Raw genomic sequence first — 19,783 nt, forward strand, 5'->3', positions numbered from 1 at the left:
GTCTTAGGTACTTTATTTTGAAAAGCAGTTTCAAACGGTCATCTTGATTTCTATGAAGATTTTAACACATTCACAGAAAACACAAAACTAAAGGTTGTTGATATCCTATCCAAATGCAAACTAATCTTACTCCTCTATCTTGGATACTCAGCAGACAGGCAAATGTAAACTTTAGCAAATTCCATTCAGTCTGTAAACTTCTTACTGAAAAATAGAAAAGATCTAATCTGCCAAATGTCACGAACCTCTGCCCATAGTTCATCAGGCACTCTGTCTATCAGGTCTAGTCCCTTAAATCTATTTCTCACTTCCACTGTATAATCATTAGGGATTTGATTTAGGTCATACCTGAATGGTCTAGTGGTTTTCCCTCCTTTTTCGATTTAAGTCTGAATTTGGCAATAAGGAGTTCATGGTCTGAGCCACAGTCAGCTCCCGGTCTTGTTTTTGCTGACTGTATAGAGCTTCTCCATCTTTGGCTGCAAAGAATATAATCAATCTGATTTAGGTGTTGACCATCTGGTGATGTCAAAGAATGCTCAAACTACTGCACAATTGCACTCATCTCACATGCTAGCAAAGTAATGCTCAAAATTCTCCAAGCCAGGCAGTGAACCATGAACTTCCAGATGTTCAAGCTGGTTTTAGAAAAGGCAGAGGAATCAGAGATCAAATTGCCAACATCCACTGGATCATCGAAAAAGCAAGATAGAAAAATATCTATTTCTACTTTATTGGCTATACCAAAGTCTTTGACTGTGTGGATCACAATAACCTGGAAAATTCTGAAAGAGATGGGAATACTAGACCACCTGACCTGCCTCTTGAGAAATCTGTATGCAGGTCAGGAAGCAACAGTTAGAACTGGACATGGAACAATAGACTGGTTCCAAATAGGAAAAGGAGTACGTCAAGGCTGTATATTGTCACCCTGGTTATTTAACTTATATGCAGAGTACATCATGAGAAACGCTGGGCTGGATGAAGCACAAGGTGGAATCAAGATTGCTGGGAGAAATATCAATAACCTCAGATATGCAGATGACACCACTCTTATGGCAGAAAGTGAAGAGGAATTAAAGAGCCTCTTGATGAAAGTGAAAGAGGAGAGTGAAAAAGTTAGCTTGAAGCTCAACATTCAGAAAACTAAGATCATGGCCTCTGGTCTCATCACTTCATGCCAAATAGATGGGGAAACAGTGACAGACTTTACTTTTTTGGGCTCTAAAATCACTGCAGATGGTGACTGCAGCCATGAAATTAAAACACACTTACTCCTTGGAAGAAAAGTTATGACCAACCTAGACAGCATGTTAAAAAGCAGAGATATTACTTTGCCAACAAAGGTCTGTCTAGTCAAGGCTATGGTTTTTCCAGTGGTCATGTATGGATGTTAGAGTTGGACCATAAAGAAAACTGAGCGCCAAAGAATTGATGCTTTTGAACCGTGGTGTTGGAGAAGACTCTTGAGAGTCCCTTGGACTGCAAGGAGATCCAACCAGTCCATCCTAAAGGAAATCAGTCCTGAATGTTCATTGGAAGGACTGATGTTGAAGCTGAAACTTCAATAATTTGGCCACCTGATGCGAAGAACTGACTCACTGGAAAAGACCCTGATGCTGGGAAAGATTGAAGGCAGGAGAAGAGGGGATGACAGAGGATGAGGTGGTTGGATGGCATTACTGACTCAATGGGCATGAGTTTGAGTAAACTCCAGGAGTTGGTGATGGACAGGGAGGCCTGGTGCACTGCGGTCCATGGGGTTGCAAAGAGTTGAACACAACAAAGCAACTGAACTGAACTGAATCTGCCAAGTGGCCTGCACATCCTGTGCACAGTGCTGCTAAAAGGGTGTGATTTACTTTCCTGTGATACTGAGGTTTTCACAACGAATTCCTTCAGTCACTTTTTAGTTTCCTCAAAATGTGCAGAAGCTCTTAATAAGTGTATCGACCTTGTATGAGTGGAAGGAGATCACTCCCTTGGACAAGTGCCCACAGGACAGCTATCAAGATTGCTGTCCATGGCAGAGATGTTAGAGTGTTGACCTGTTGTAAAATCATATTTTTAAAGAATGAATCTGGAAGTACATTAAAGATGAGAATGGAGAAAGGGATTAGAGTAAAACAAATGTTTATGCTATTTCTCCAAAACTGTTTGATGACCTTTACAGAGGCCATGAGGAGCCTAGAAAAGGATGAACCAACCACTTCTGAGTTGTTCAATGTTATTTGTAGCTCGTGACAAAAACTCATACAGAAAAAAAAAAAAAATCGCATACTTTGGAAATAAGGCTGCTTCAAGACTTTCTTAATTTCTCTACTAAAACTTGAACTGATTTGAAATCTGTTAGTCTGGGTTCTGCAGACAAACAGAACCAACAGGACATTACATAGACACTGGGCTTCCCAGGTGGCGCTAGTGGTAAAGAATCCACCAGCAAATGCAGGAGATGCAGGAAACCCGGGTTCAGTCCCTGGGTTGAGAAGATCCCCTGGAGTAGGAAATGGCAACCTACTCCAGTATTCTTGCCTGGAAAGTTCCATGGACAGAGGAGCCTGGCAGGCTATAGTCCATGAGGTCGCAGAGAGTCAGACACAACTGACCATGATGTACTGCGTAGAAAGATATAGATAGATATGGGTGACCAGATCTGTCTGTCTATATCTACATGTATATAGATACACACTTATTCATTTTAAGAATTGGCTCATGTGGTTTTGGTGGTTGAGAAGACTTCTGTATCTCTGGTCAGCAAGCTGAAGACCCAAGGGAGCTGACAGTGTGGTTCCAGTCCATGTCCCAAAACCTGAGACCCAGGAGAGCCAATGGTATAAGTTGTAGTCTCAATCTGGCACTCAGGCTTTCAAAGGAGTGGATGAGGTCCCCCATGTAGGAGAGAGCAACCTACAGACTCAGGTGTATTCAGTCTACTGATTCCAAGGTTAATCTCATTCAGAAACACCCTCACAGACACATCCAGAAAAATGTTTAACCAAATATCTAGGCACCCCAGTGACCTAATTCAGCTGACACATAAAAGGAACCTTCGCAGAAATCAACTTCGATTTCACAAATTCAAATTACCTCTGTGCTCTAAACCATTTTCCTGAAGAAAGAAGTTAAGCTTCTGATGACATCTGAGTATTTAAAAATTATGAACATTTTAGATACAGGCAGTCTATATGATGAATTCATAGATGCAAAAGACTGGATTGATAAACAGCTGGTTGACCAAAACAGGTCTGTAGATAAAAGTGGATGGACATTTCTCAAGAGCTGTGAACTCATTTCCACAATCTGAAAACGCTGAAATGTTTTTGTTGAGAGGGTTTTTAGTTCGTCATCATGTTGGACTGACACAAGGAATCAGTATAATGTGGGCTTGATATGAGCAGAACTGTAGGTCCAAGTGAATTTTACATTTGCCTGTCTGGAGTTGCACTATTACATAAAAGACAAGAAGGCCATCCTAAATAAAGACCTCAGGCAGTTCAGTTACCAGAGAAGAAAACAGAAAGAGTCAAATTGCCCTACCCTGCCACAGGACAGGAAGAGAGATGTCAGTGCTCTTTTTAAAATTAAATATGGATAATATCTATTTCATTTGTCCTATTATATTTCTGTTCTCCTTTTAAAAAGACTCTTATTTATGTATCTTAAGGATACACAGTAATATATCCCACAGAATTTTAATTTCAATAAGGAGTTTCCAAGAATTAAAATAAATTTATAAAATTATATGAGGACAAAAAAAAAGATGTTATAAAAATATTGTTATATTTGTTTGGTTCTACTATCAATAAGTGCTAATCTCCTCTTTTAACTAATCCTATTGTTTTGTTTACATAACAGCATTTATGGACCAGAAAGGCAAATAATAGAGAATAACATACAATTTCAAATAGATAACTATTTTCATATATTAATGTTAAAGTCATAGAGCATGGATATACTATATATGATATTATTATGCTCTTATATGTTTTTCTGGTATGACTGCCAGGTTGACTTTAAAAAATTGGTCACGCATGTATGAAGTGATTTGCTGCCTTTGAAAGGCAGGGCCTGGACAGAACTCAGTTCACCGAGCTCAAATGATGTCACCAGTCCACTCTCTTTCTCTATTTGCTTTCCATGTCCCCCCTCCCAGCCTGCTCTTACATTATCCCCAGCAGTCCAAACCAGGAAAGTGCTTCCCAGGATGCAGTCCTGGGATTGGGTTTCAGCGGGTGCCCTGAACCCCTTGTATGGCCTCCAAAGGGAGTTGCCAGCTCCCCCACACACAGGTTACAAGAGTGGAGAAGTGCTTCCCTAAAGGGAAATTGAAGGGCTCTTACCAGAAGGGGGAATAGATGCTGTGCGGGCAGAAGCATCCTCAGCTGTCCATTACCCGGCCAGCCAGGAGCCAGAGAGCTTTCTGCTAAATCGCTTTTGTCCAGATCCCTGGAGCCAAACAAACACACATCTATTTGATCACTTACCATATTTACTGAGATGATCTATCGATGTGTCTCTCTTACCTATTGGACAGTGAGTTTCCCAAGGTCAAGGACCACGTCTGATTCCTGCTCTGTCCTCAATGCCTCCCACTCAGCCAGGTGCTCAGGTCGCAGGTGCTCAGTAATGTCCCTGGGATCCTGCTCTTGCATCTGTTCTCAGCTGTCACTTCACACAGGCCTTGCACAATCTCTTCCACTTCTCTGGCCTTTCAATCTGCAGCTCTGGCACAGGCCCTCCCCCCAAGTCCAGAACTGGGCAGATACTCTCTTCTGGACACTCTAACTGGAGCATCCCAAAGGCAGCTCAAACATCATCTGTTGGAAACGGAATCTTCCATCATCATCCTAAACCTCCTTCACTGCTCCCCTTCTCAGCAACCTGTCACTCAGTTACTACGCTCCCACCTGCCACAGTCACTCCCCGAGGGTTACTGATCCAGTCTCCAAAATGCCTGTCAGTTTTCCTGCCATGTTCACCCCACTGCCCTGCCTCCCCACCCAACCCAGGCCTCCCTCCCCTGACATCCTACCCCAGGCCTCTCTCAACCCAGCTCTCATCGGGTTGATGATGATCTTCACCTTCAGGCCCACCCAGCAGCACTTCAGCCCTTCAGACTCCAGCCCTGCCAAGAGCCCTGCATTCCCTTGGGGCCAGCTGGGAGCACGTGCCCCTCTCCGAGTCCGTCTCATTTTAGGTGCTAAACCCTTCTTGTCCTTGGAGACCAACCTTACCTCCATGAAGCCCCCCATGAGCCACAGCCCAGTCCCTCAGCTCAAAGCCCCACCCGGGGCTCCTAGGACCTCTGTACTTTTCTCTTCTCTACCTTGTCTGTCTACTATTGTACTAGACAGCAATCTGGTTTCCTGCGGTAAAACCTCTGTGGTTAGCAGGTGGTTTCTCTTCTACCAGTCTCTCCCTCTAGACTGTGAGTGCCAAGGGGCAGGATGATACCCTTAACCTTGGACCTCAGTCAGAATTTATCACATAGTAAGTGCTCATCAGTCATGACATGGGTGATCCGTGGACCAGTGACGGCAGGGTTTGGCAAACTTTGTAAGGGCCAGATAGGAAATATTTCAGCCTTTGCAGGTCCTGTGGTCTCTGTTACGAGAAAGCAGCCACAGTCAACAGTAAGTAACACTGTATTTGCAAAATCAGGTTGGATTTATTCTGTGGACTGCAGTTTGCCAGCTCTTGCACTATATGGATGAACTCCCCCAGTGCTTGGGGCCAACTTCCCCCCAACTTTCAATGCCCAGGGAGACCTGGGCCTGCTTGCTGCTCTGACCAGCCTCCCTTCTCAGCCTACCCAAAAGGCCCTTCCCCCATCCCCTTCGCTCACCGTCCCACCCCATTCCACTCTCTGTACCTCATCACCCCCTTCAGGCTCCCAGCTACCTATGACTCAGAGTTCAGCTTTCTTTCCCTGGGGCTCCTCCCGCCCAGCCACACGGACTCCCCATCATTCCCACTTTGACACAATGACTGGCCCTTTGGACAAAGGAATGACAAGCAGATATTTACCATGAATAGCATCTCCTTGGCTGATCAGAAGCACTTTCCTTCACAAAGCAGTTTACCTGTGATTCTTCCACTCTTATCAGCCCCTGCCTCTTACCGTTAGCTGGGTTCCCTGGGGATTTTCCCCTAAAGACTCAGCCCTCCTGGCCCCTGCCCTGGCAGATGCGCTGTGTGGCAATCAGCAGTCTGAGCTGACCAGCATCCTGGCACCCAAAGGCTAGAAGTTTGGGGAGAAATGCAAGAAAGCACCCTGGGAAGAACACTGGTATTTTCCCCAGAGTACCATCAAGTCCCCTTGGAGTGGTTTTGTGGGCAAAATAGCTCAGCTGGGGGACTGGAGTGGCAGAGGAGGGTCAGCATGGGTGCAACGGGAACCACTGCTTGGGGACAGGTTTGCACTTATTCCTGGGCTTCCCCTTCGGGGGCTCCAGAGATCCCTGGTGCCCCCAGTAAAAGTGGGGTCTCTGACTAAGAAGCAAGAAAAGAATGGATGTCAGGGATGGGCAACCAATGATCTCAACACACTGGGATGCTTCCTTACAAGGACAGAAAAGAAGGGAACATCCGAGAAGTCATGTTTGTTCTACAACTTTCCCTGAGGATGAAGAGCAGGACAGGGGATGGAGAGGGAGGAGGCAGCTTTGGAAACTGGACCAATGGAGGGAGGGGAGATGTGGGCATCAGCCAGGTGTGGAGAGGCAGAGGCACCCCAGTTATACAGATGGGGAAGCCAAGGCCCGGAGAGGGGCCGTGACCTGCCCACAGTCACACAGCCATGTCTCCCACCTCCAGGCTGGGCATTTCTCCAGGTCAGAGCTGTCAAGTTCATCACAGACCTGGTGGGTCTCCACAGTGTCCTGCTCGGTGAGGTGGACGGGCAGTGTGTCTCTGGGCCTGGGTGTCCATCAGGGATTTCCAGGCCCCCACCCAGAGCAACCTGGAATCTGCCTTTCTTCCTCGAAGGAGAAAGAGGCCAAGTTTTCTCATACGAATGGAGAGGGAGGAGCCAACAACCCATCCTGGCACAAACCAGCCAGCTCAATATGTTTAGAAGTAGGAGAAATAGGCAGACAGAATTCCTGCCAGTCCTTGGCCCCGCCCCTCCTGCCTCGCATCCTCTTAGTCTTTCTCTGTCTGGAAAAGAAGAGGTCAGACCATAGGAGCAAAGGTGAGGGAGAAATCTCTTTCCTTGGAGATTTTAAAAAATAACACTGCCTAAGAGTGCTGGAAAAGAGGAGGGTCGTGACCTGGAGTCAGGAGGAGGGTCAAGGTCACCCTTGGATGATTTTTTTTTTTTTCTTGGATGAGTCTGAATGGTCGCAATCCAGGCCTCGGAGATTGGAGAAGGGTGATGCCGGGCCCTGATCGCCGACTGCAGAAAGCGAAATCGCCACCAGGTGGCAGGCCTGCCTATTTCTAACAGATGAGGACTCTGGCTGCTAGGAACTCAAATTGGTTTTCGTATTAGTTTACTCATCCGTCATTTATTCATTCATGGTTTTTATTCCCCAAGCACTTTGGACTCCTCATATATGCCAGCGAGCATTGTGCTAGGTGTAAGGAGGAAACAAAAGTGGCCGAGACAAGGGCTGTGTTCTAGGCACCTCTCACAACTCTGCTCTGCTTAGCAGCCGGTCCCACACGCAGAAGGGGGGCCCATGGGGCGGCCAGGTGTCTGTGGGTCACGTCGGCTGCCTAGGTTGGTTCCTACTGCAGCCACGTGGGATGGTGCCCCTTGCCTATGATCTGCAGAGAGAGCCAACGGGCTGTGGGCCCTGAGTGAGGTTTGGATGGCCTCCCATCCCGGTGTCAGATCGCCCACAGCAGGTCTCAGGTGTAGCCGCACAGTGGTCCCTGGGGCTGAGGTTTTCTCCATCTCTGTTCCTCCTCCAGCCAGGACCAACCTCAAACCACCAGCCTCTCCCCCCGCCCTTCCTCCTTTCAACGGCTATTTTCTGGCAGCTTTCCTTAGAAATGTCCATCCAGAGCAGAAAGTGGGCCCCTGGAACAGACCCAGGGCCTGGTTGCCCTGGGGCTACTGTGCACCATCTGCCTTCCTCAAGCCTGGCTCCTACCCCACCCCTGCTCTGGGCACCCAGGGCCAGCGTTCACCTCCAGAGCACTGGTCTCCCATGTGCTGGAAGCATCATGTCTTGACTCCTCACTCCATCCCCACCTGAGGTACAGTCTCAGAAGGCCAGGGATCTCAACTTGCTCCCCATAGATGCCCCAGGACCTTGTACAGTGTCCAACAACAAATGTGGGCTGAATCATTCAATGGAGGTGAGGGAATGCAGCTATGCAAAAGCTTCGAGGTCTTCAGGGGAGGCCCCATGGATCCACAGGAAGGCAAGGTGGACAAGGGTAAGCTTGGATGCTAAGAACACACCTGAGATTTCCCAAGTAGCCGCCTTGAATTGAATTAGAGGAACCCCTGGACCAACCTCAGTGAGGACCACCAGAGCCCCAGTCTTCTCCTTATGCACCCGAACTCCAGACCCAACAGAGTTGGGGTAGCATCCCCTGGGGTCACTCTTTAAACAGGGCCCCCAGATAGCTTCCTCGGCCAGCAGCCACAGAACCCTGTCCTCTGGAAGAGTGCCAGCCGCTGTTGTGCCTTGCTTCCTTCTCCCTCTCTTCCTGCCCCAGCTTCCCTGGCAACTGGGAACCCCCTTGCTCAACCCAGCCCTGTGCCTTCTGACTCATGGTGCAGCTCAGCTAGAAAGCATCTGGCCATGCCCATGGCTCTGGCATCTGGCACATTGCCCTACATGAGGAACACCCCTCCCTCACATCCTCCATGTGCTTCCTCCATTAGAATTATGTCCACTGAAAACCTCCCCACTCCCCAGAAACCCTCTCTGATAAGTGGGGATGGGGGAAAGCACCCCAGCCCCAGTACTCCAGGTGGAGTGGGAGTCCCGATCTTATCAGCTCATCACATTCCAAACATTCCCCGTGGGCAGGGGAGGAGGGAGGCCAGGAGAGGAGAGTGCGGCTTGACTGCAACATCCTGTGTCTCTGTTTGCTCCTGTTTCTCCCCCCACCCCCACCCCAGCCCAAGCCCCAAGTCCCCTCTATGTGCCTCGCAAGCCCTCCTTGGACCCCATGTCTAGTTCCTTCCTCATCCTTTTCTAGTCTCTTCTGAGAGTTCCCCCAATGCCCGCTTCCAAACTGTGCAGAACCAGAAGTGAAGGCCAGCTCCTCCACCCGCCTCCCACACGCACCAGCCTTGGGCCCCCTTCCTCTCTTGCTGGAGGAGGGGCTGCCTGATCACATTTTTTACACAGTGTCTGTGGATATTCAGACAAAGTTGTCCTTTTCCTAAACACTTAAACACACTCCCTCTGCCTTCTTGCTACCTCCTAATTTCTAACCAGAGAGCAGTGACTGAAGGGGGAGCTGGGAGCCAGGAACCTCAAGTTCTAATTCTGGCTCCTGCCACTAACTTACTGACATGAGGCTTGTCACCACCCTGCTCTGAGCCTCAGCTTCCCTCAGGAATGACAAGGATGGACTGGTGGTCTCATGTTGTTGAGTCTAAGGGGAACACTTGGTGATCCCTTAGACTAAAATTTTGGTGGAGGACATGGAAGGGAGTCGTTAGGGAGGTGCTCCCTCTTTGGAGACAACTCCATTTTAGTTTTCTGGCGAGGAGCAGGCCATTCCTAGGGGTGCCGTTCCCCCAAGTGTTCCCCACCCCAGGTCCTCTTCCCTCATCAGAAAAATGTTTCCAACAAAGAAGTACCATAAAGAGTATCACCAAGTGTGCGTGCGCACGCGCACACACACACACACACACACTCACACACACAGAGCCAACATCAAGCTTCATGGTGAATTACTGATAACTTTTCTACTGAGGTTAGGAACCAGACAAGGTTCTCACTCACTATCACCACTCTGACCAGCACTACACTTGGAAGTCCCAGACAGGGCAATGAAGCAAAACATAAAAGCTATTAAAAAAAAAAAAAAAGCTATAAGAACTGAAAAGGAAAAAATAAAAATATCAACATTTTTTGGGGGAAGAGTGAATCATATATCTTATTTTTTTCACTGTATGAAAGATTCTTTAAATTCTATAGTGCTTTACAATTTTCAAAAGTTTCACACACATGATTTCATATAATCCCATGGTAATTTTTCCCCCTACCCCTATATTGCCTCTTCCCATTTCCCTTTCCCCATTGGTAACCACTAGTTTGTATTCTATTTCTGTGAGTTTGCTTCCGTTTTGTTTTATTCATTAGTTTGTGGTCTTTTTTAGACTTCACATTTAAGTAATATCATGCAGTATTTGTCTTTGACTTATTTCATTTAGCATAATGCCCTCCAAGTCCAACCTTTGCTACAAATAGCAAAATTTCATTCTTTTTTTTTATGGCAGAGTAGTATTCCAGTGTGTGTGTGTGTGTGTGTGTGTGTGTATCACATCTTCATTATCCATTTATCCATTGATGAACATTTAGGTTGCTTTCATACCTTGGCAATTGTAAATAATGCTGCTACAAACGGGAAAACTGGTGGTGCTAGTCGTAAAGAACCCGCTTGCCAATGCAGGACACATAAAAAACACAGTTTCGATCTCTGGGTCGGGAAGATCCCCTGGAGGAGGAAATGGCAACCCACTCCAGTATTCTTGCTTGGAGAATACCATAGACTGAAGAGACTGGTGGGCTACAGTCCCTAAGGCCACAAAGAGTTGGGCATGATTCAAGTGACTTAGCATGCACACACCAATATTTAGATGCATATGGTACACAGAGAAAATCCAAAAAATATATAAACTATTAGAATAAATAAGTGGATTTAGCAAGGTCATTGGATATAAAATCAGTATAAGAAATTAAATGTTTTCTAATATATTACCAATGTACAATTAAGGAAAGGAATTTATTTGAAAACACCATTTATACACCATAAAATTATCAAATATCTGTATGCTAAATCACTTCAGTCATGTTCAATTCCTTGTGACCCCATGGACTGTAGCCTGCCAGGCTCCTCTGTCCATGGGATTCTCCAGACAAGAATAACGGAATGGGTTGCCATTTCCTCCTACAGGGGACCTTTTGGACCCAGGGATCTAACCTGGATCTCTTACGCCCCTTGCATTGGCAGGCGGGTTCTTTACCACTTAGCACCACCTGGGAAGCCACAAACTAATCTCAGTGCAACCCAGACAGGACTCGAACTCACAATCCCCAGCTCTGGAGGCTGATGCCTTATCCATTAGGCCACTGGGTCAACACCTAGAGATGAAAGTGAAAGTGAAAGTTGTTCAATTGTGTTCGCCTCTTCGCAACCCCATGGACTGTGTAGTCCATGGCATTCTCCAGGCCAGAATACTGGAGTGGGTAGCTGTTCCCTTCTCCAGGGGATCTTCCCGACCCAGGGATCAAACCCAGGTATCCTGCACTGCAGGCAGATTCTTTACCAGCTGAGCCACCAGGGAAGCCCAAGAAATAAATCTAACCAAAACAGCGCAAGAATAATCAATACACAGAAAATCACAAAATGTAACTGAGAAATACTTTAAAATACCTAAATTAACAGAGGGATATACTATGTTCATGAATTGGAAGACTGGATATTGTAAAGGTGTTCATCCTCCACAAATCAAACTCAATGCAAACTCAATGCAAACAAATTCAATGAACTCTCATTCAAAATCCTAGTGGGAATGTGTGTATGTGTGAGTTTGTGTGTGTAAATTGACAAGCTGATTCTAAAATTTATGTAGAAATGCGAAAGACCAAGAAATGCCAAGACACCCTAGTAGAAGAGTAAAGCAAAAGAATTCCAATATCACATATATTAAGACAGTTTGGTATTCGTGCAAGAACAGACCAGATAAAACAAAACACAGAGCCCCAAAACAGATCCATACAAATGTGGCCACTTGATTTTTGACACAGATGATACAGCTATGCTATACTGAGAAAAGAAAGGTCTTTTCAAACTGGTGCTGGGTCAATTGAATATCCATTTGGAAGAAAAGTATCTTTTGAAAATTGAACTAGAATTGATATACAACATTATATTAGTCTCAGGTGTAAAACATAATGATTCTACTTTTGTATACCTTGCAAAATGAGCACCATAATAAGTCTAGTTATTATCTGGAAAAAAGATATATTGACCCTTGTTTCACACCACATCAAAAATAGATTCAGAATAAGTTTAGATCTAGATATAAAAGGTAAGGCGACTGGAAGAAAGCATAGAATATCTTCATGTCTTTGGGGTGGGGAAATATTTCTTAAGGAGGGCACACAAAGTGCTAACCATAAAGGATAAAATTTTATAAATTATTCTCCATTAAAATTAAGAACTTCTATTTATCACAAGTCACCATTAAGAAAGTGAAAACATAAGCTACAGAGTTGGAGACGGTATTTGTAATGCAAAGGGCTTTTATCCAGAAAATAGAAAGAACTCTGACAGATTAATAGGAAGAAGATGGACAACTCAATAGAAAATGGGCAAGAGGCTTGAACAGGAACTTCACAAACAAGGCTTTGGAAATGGCCTGTCAACATATGGGAAGATGCTCAATATTATCAGTCACCAGTGAAACGTAGGTACCATACAGAGCTAAAATGAAAAAGACTGACACTATTAAGTGTCGGTGGGATGTGAAGCATATAGCACTCTTGTACCCAGCTGATGGGAGTAGGTTGGTGCAACCACTTTGGAAAATTTATAGCAGCATCAACTAAAGATGAACTTATCCAGCCCCTGGTGGTGGTGTAGGTGGTTCAGTCACTCAGTCATTTCTGACTCTTGTGACCCCATGGACTGGGGCCCACCAGACTCCTCTGTCCATGGAATTTTCCAGGCAAGAATACTGGAGTGGGTTGCCATTTCCTTCTCCAGGGAATCTTCCTGACCCAGGGATTGAGCCCAGGTCTCTTATATCTCCTGCATTGCAGGTGGATTCTTTACCAACTGAGCCACGAAGGAAGCGCAACTCCTATGGCCTAACAATATCCCATCTGGGTGTATATCCAACAGAAAAGCATACATTATGCCCCAAAAGATAGGTGCAAGAATATTCACCACAGCACTACTGTCAGCAGCCATAAATTTTAAAAGTTGGATGTCCATCAGCAGAAGAATAGACAAATAAAAGGTGATGTGTTCATATGATGGCGTATTTACTGTACAGAAAAGCAAAGGAACAAACTACAGCTATAAGAAACAATGTGGAGGATCTAACAAGCTTAATGTTGAACAACAACAAAAAAAAAGCCAGACACAGAACATACATTGTTTGATGCTGTTGATCAGCTCAGTTCAGTTCAGTCACTCAGTCGTGTCCGACTCTTTGCGACTCCATGAACCACAGCACGCCAGGCCTTTTGTCCATCACCAACCCCCGGAGTTTACCCAAACTTATGTCCATCAAGTTGGTGATGCCATCCAGCCATCTTATCCTCTGTCATCCCCTTCTCTTCCTGCCCTCAATCTTTCCCAGCATTAGGGTCTTTTCAAATGAGTCAGCTCTTTGTATCAGGTGACCAAAGTATTGGAGTTTCAGCTTCAACATCAGTCCTTCCAATGAACACCCAGGACTGATCTCCTCTAGGATGGACTGGTTGGATCTCCTTGCAGTCCAAGGGACTTTCAAGAGTCTTCTCCAACACCATGGTTCAAAAGTGTCAATTCTTCTGTGCTCAGCTTTCTTTATAGTCCAACTCTCACATCCATACATGACTATTGGAAAAACCATAGCCTTGACTAGATGGACCTTTGTTGACAAAGCAATTTCTCTACTTTTTAGTATGTTGTCTAAGTTGGTTATAACTTTCCTTCCAAGGAGTAAGGGTCTTTTAATTTCATGACTGCAATCACCATCCGCAGTGATTTTGGAGCCCCCCAAAATAAAGCCAGTCACTGTTTCCACGGTTTCCCCATCTATTTGCCATGAAGTGATGGGACCAGAGGCCATGATCTTAGTTGTCTGAGTGTTGAGCTTCAAGCCAACTTTTTCACTCTCCTCTTTCACTTTCATCAAGAGGCTCTTTAGTTCCTCTTCACTTTCTGCCATAAGGTTGGTGTCATCTGCATATCTGAGGTTATTGATATTTCTCCCTGCAGGCTTGATTCCAGCTTGTGCTTCTTCCAGCCAAGCGTTTCTCATGATGTACTCTTTATATAAGTTAAATAACCAGGGTGACAATATACAGCCTTGACATACTCCTTTTCCTATTTGGAACCAGACTATTGTTCCATGTCCAGTTCTAACTGTTGTTCCTGACCTGCATACAGGTTTCTCAAGAGGCAGGTCAGGTGGGCTAGTATTCCCATCTCTTTCAGAATTTTCCACAGTTTATTGTGATCCAGAGTCAAAGACTTTGGCATAGTCAACAAAGCAGAAATAGATGTTTTTCTGGAACTCTCTTGCTTTTTCGATGATCCAGCGGATGTTGGCAATTTGATCTCTAGTTCCTTGGATGCTGTTGATAGAAAGTCCAAAACCAGGTAAAACTACTCTGAGGCACTAGAAGTCAAGGTGGTGATTATCTTTGGGGAAGCAGAAATTAGCAGGAAGAAAGAGGAGTTTTGGGCAATGCTGGAATTAATCTATTTTCTAATATTCATTCTGGTTACATATTGTGTTCATTTTGTGAAAATCTGTTTCACAAAAAAAAGCCCTTTTCTATCTGTGTGTTACACTTCAATAAAACATTCACGTTACAACAAAATTAAATGGTGGCTCAGAGAGACCAGTGAACTTGCTCAGGATCACACAGCTCTGAGATGGCCAGTTAGAAGTTCTAGGTTTTTACTCCTGCTTTGTTCTCTGACCTGGAAGGTCATGGACAATTTTCTTTCTATTCTGGGGTTCAGTTTCCCCATCTATACGGAGCGGGAAGAAAACAAAACCACCGTTGCTATTATAAAAGCTGGCAGCAGAATTCCCCTGAGAGGAGACTCTGCCTGGGAAGTAACTTGCTGGACTCTCCCTGGGCATGAAAGAAAGAGTGGTGAGGCCCCAGCTAATAGCCTTTGGCTCTCTGGGTTTCAGGGGAGAGTTCTTGAGGAGAGATGTGGGCGAGGGGGGAGGAGACAGAGGGAGGCCGAGAGCCAGCAAGGTAACAAGATGGCGGGCGACGAGGGTGAGGTGAAAACGTGGCAGCTGGCCGTGAAAGGAGAGGACAGCTGTGGGGCTTAAAGACCAGACACTGCCCTCCTGCTCCAGCACCCTCGCCCTGAAGGAATTATTCCCCACCCTCACTGCCTCGAGTGACTAGAATTCAAGGAGGAATTAAGAAGGGGTGGGGGGGACGGCGCTGCATTCCATACCTGGGCTGACAAAGCGCAGAGCCAACAGCCCACAGGTGAGAGGCAGAGAAGTGGAGAATTCAGCAGAAGCCGGGACCCTCAGGGTAGGGGCTCATGTTGCTCCCGTATGATTTTTTTAATGCGAGAGGGGAAAGGTGAACGTGGAAGTTTGGAGAACTCGAGTTCCTTGGGTGACTGACCCTTGGTTTCCATGTGAACCAGACCGGGAGATTGGATATGGCTTAGGGCCCACTGCACTCAGCTAACTTCCCCCAAGCCCCTTCCTGCACTGGTATAGGGCTGCAGAAGGTCAGACCCTTTCAGCCAGATGTTACACAGACACACAGACACCGTGGGGAATGTCAGTGGCCAAAGGCCAAGATGGCTGGAGGAAGCCATGGAGATGCACCCTGCTGACATCACATCCAAGCGCTTGAAGTAGCCCCCTTCCCAGCCCATCTCCAGCCTGTCCTGTCCAGGTCTGTCCTTGGGTAGAAGGACCCTGACACTCCCAAAGGAAGAGTCAGCAGCCCTGAGGAGCTGAGACTGAAGGACGGGGTGTGATGGGGGGTACCTTCAGCTCCTCCCAAGGTGAGCAGGAGGATGAGTGGGGTGACGCTTACCACAGCACCTCCATTGCCTCTCACAGTTGGGAAACCCCAGTCCTCTGCAGTAGGTGCAGGGCCTCACCTCTCACAGACCTGTCACCCATCACCCTGGGTGAGGTGCAGAAGGGCAAGAAGCATGCTTTGCTTCTGGGGATAAAGGAGGTTCCAGGTCAGGTGGGAGTGAGGGGGTAGCAAGGGTGAACGCAGCCTCCAAGAGAGACAAAACCTTCTCATTAAGGCCTGACTCTGAAGGTCACCACCTCCAGCAGACCTTCCCAAATGTCCTCATTAAAGAAGCTGTCCCCACCCTCATCCCCAACTCCCACCCCTCAGAACACAGGCATGCCAGCTTCCCACTCCAGTGCGGGTCTGCTCTGGCTATCCCCCCACCACCGCTGACCGACTTCTGAACAGCCAGGGCTAGGGCTCCTCTGGGTCTCCCCCAGGCTGCCAAGGTGTGCTTTGCACACAGCAGGTGTTCACCAGCACTTCACCAGCATGTGTTCACACATGCCGCCTGGAAGACTTACTGAGGGAGGGATCGCAGGAGGGAGCCCAGGAGGACCTTCCAGAGTTTAGGGGAGAAGTGGGGGGCTCAGATATCCTGGGATAGCCACTGCCCACTGAACCCTGATTCTAGGGCAGACATGCCCTTGCTGTCCTGGCTGGGGTCCCCAAAAGGCATGGAAGGACCAGCCCACCCCATAATCAGTCCCAGCTGTGGAAGCCCAGGGCTGGGAAGGACAGGTCATAACTGGGCAGAGGGCTTATCCTTTCCTGCAGCCTTGGCCCCACAGGGTCTGGAGTCTCTCAGGCCAACAGCCCCTCCCAACAGGGGTCAGGGCAGAATGAGGCTCCCCAGGAGGCAGGGTGGCTCCCCTCGCTGTTCTCAGGGGTGTTTGCAGGCAAAGGGTGGCCTTCAGGGAGGAGGAGCAGGTGTTTACCTGGTTGGGAGAGGCTTGGCTGAAGTTCAAGTTTAGCTACTTTACCACGCCCTGGGGGAAGGATATGCTCTTTGCGCCTATGTTGCTGCCCTAAACCTCCTAGGGAAGGGTGAGGCTGGATGGGACAGAGAAGCTGAGTGTCTGGGTCGCCGCCGTGGAGATCCACAGCTACTTCTCCTGGCCTGGCCCCTCCTCCCACCAGACCTCTCTTGGGTGGGCGGATACTTGTTCCAGCATGTCTGGTAGAGATGAGAGATGAGGAGAGAAGGGACAGACAGAGGAAGACAGGAAGGACTCAGGGCAGCGATAAGGTGATAAGGGCAGAGGAGGGGGCAAGGGAGAAGGCTCCAGAAGGCACTTGGGCAGAGGCCCGGGGAGTGGGGCAGGGCTGCCCATTTTCCTGGACCAGAGAGAAGGAGCCACACAGGGTTGACCCCTGTACACTACCCAGAAGCGGCAGCTTAGCTTTCCGGGGGCCCACGCGTGCCTCTAGTTCTAAGGGTGTGTCTGAGGGCTGTGGTGCATGATGGGATGGTGTGCTCTGGGAGGGGACTGCTTGTCAGCAAATCCCCCCCGCCCCCCTACCCCCCACTCCTGTCAAGCTCCTTGATTATTTTTTCCTGTCAGCTTTGCCTCCAGGGACTGCCTCCCGCCCAGGATGTAAGGCAGGCAGCAGCTTGTCTGATTCAACCTGGCTCTGGGGAGTCCCTGCTCTTAGGGGGCTGAATAATCTGAGGGAGGGAGACAAGAGAGACTCTTCCCATCGCCATTCTGGGAGCCAGGGAGGCCCCCCTCCCTGCCCCAGCTCTCTAACCTCTCCTCAGAGAGCAGGCCATGAGCCTTTGGGATGCAGCCAGATTCCTGCTGGCGGGTGGGCTGTGGGAGGATCAGCAGACAGGCTACTGTTCTCTGCATCTCCCATCCCCCTTGCAGGGTGAGCCAGGCTCCTGCCTCCTCCAGCTTCCCCTCCCTGTGTCCAGGGCCTGCTTGTCGGAGTGAGACAAGAGAAATGGAGGCAGTCAGGGCCTGACCCAAGGGCCTTGGCTCTGGGCCCAGTGCTAGGAACACAGTCCGTAAATATTTGGGGAGTGAATGGTGCCTGCCCCTCCCCACACAGCTGACTCCTGCAGCCACAGAAGGCCTGCCTCTGATCTGGGAGCAGCATCAAATATCTTGGGGTTCAGCCTGCTGGGCCTTCGACCAGGTCTGTCCATAAACAGAAAGCATCTTCTTCATTCATTACGAAGGGTGATGTCATGTCAGCCATGCCCCTGCTTCTAGGTTGGCCATAGGGTCAAATGCAGCCTTGGAGACCCCAAGCCTTCTCTCCTGGGTACAGAATGCCTTGCTGATGGATGCTTTTCGGAAATCCAGCTTCTGCCCTTCAGAGGCCCCTTTACTTGGTATTGGGGTGGACATGAACCCGGTCTGACCTTTGGAAAGTTAACTGAGGTCCTCAGCCTTCTCTACTGTGCCCCTCCTAGAGAGTTGTCTGCCTGCTGTCACCCTGTCTGGAAGGGCTCAGCCCTGGGTGGATGCCCCCAAACTCCTTGGGGGTCCCCTTGCTTGTCCTACTGTGACCCTGGAGGGGAACATGCAGCCCTCAACTCCCCCTCTCCCATGGCCTTAGATCGAGACAACAGAAATGTCTTTTGAAGGAAGTCTCTGGACAGTTCCCGTACCGGGCCGCTGGGAATTGGAGAGAACCACCAGCCACCTGCAGGGGGATGACTGGAGAAGTCTCAGGCTGCACCCTGCCTGCACTTCTAGGGCCTTGGGACAGGCCATGAAGCAGGAAAGTTGGAGTCAGGGAAGAGGGTGCTCGTGTGAGTTTTTCCAACTTTGGCCCGTTGGTCTACCCTCACTTCGTGACACTCCCTTGGCCCACTGTCTTGTCACGTAATGTTGGGCAAGTGATCGTAAGCCTCCAAGGCTTAGTCTCCTTGTGTGTGAAATGGGGTTCATAACAGTATCTACTCCAGAGGATTGTGGTAAGGATCAGATGGAATAATGCATGTAGGGCACTTAGCATGGGATAGAGAATACAATAAATATTCAGTAAATGTTAACCATTATGACTAAGACTTTTAAGACTCAAAGGCCAAGTTTTCCACTTCCTTCAGCCCTGAGCTCTGGATGTGCTTCTCATGGCCTAGGGGAAGGAAGGCTGTGGAGGAAATAATGTATTTGGGTACTAGATGAACCCCTGCCCCAACCTGCCTGCCCTGAGCAGGCCGACCTGCTCCCATCCACGGTTGCCCTCCCCACTGGGTTCTCGTGGGATCCCAGATCTGCTACCTTCCCCCACACTCCTCCCACCTTGCCAGCCTGGTGCCCACCCCATATCCAGGAAGAAGGACATAAACACAGCCAGGATGGATTAGAGCTCCCAGCATCCTCTCCGGAAGCACCAGGACGGTTGGGGCTCCAGGGAGGTCTGGGAATCCCTAGGGCTAGGGAGCCCAGGGAAGGGGGCAGAGGAAGCACCCTTTCAGGAGCTTAGGAGAGAAGGAGCTAGGTGGTCCCAACTTATGGTGGTGTTCAGATCCTTGCCACCTCGGCCTGCATACATAGTGGGTATGAAGTAGTATCTCCTTGTGGTTTTCATTTGCATTTCCCTGATGACTAATGATGTTGAGCTTAGTGCTTATTGGTCATTTGTTTATTTTCTTTGAGGAAATGTCTATTCAAGTGCTTTTAAACCACCTTGCTGGCAGCAAGTCACTGGTTTGTCCTGCCTACGCCCATTCTCCCCATAGCAGTCTGTCCTCTGCTAAGTGAGGTTCTCGCCAGGCCCTTCCTTGCTTAAATCCTTAATGGCTCCCCATTGCTTGCTGCCGAACTTGCCAAACTGTGTTCTGTGAAAAGTGTTTTTGGGAGAGGTCAGGAGAGGTTGCTTTGAAGATAGTTCCA

The sequence above is a fragment of the Muntiacus reevesi genome, chromosome 18 (assembly GCF_963930625.1).
Source record: "Muntiacus reevesi chromosome 18, mMunRee1.1, whole genome shotgun sequence".
In the NCBI taxonomy this organism is placed as follows: domain Eukaryota; kingdom Metazoa; phylum Chordata; class Mammalia; order Artiodactyla; family Cervidae; genus Muntiacus; species Muntiacus reevesi.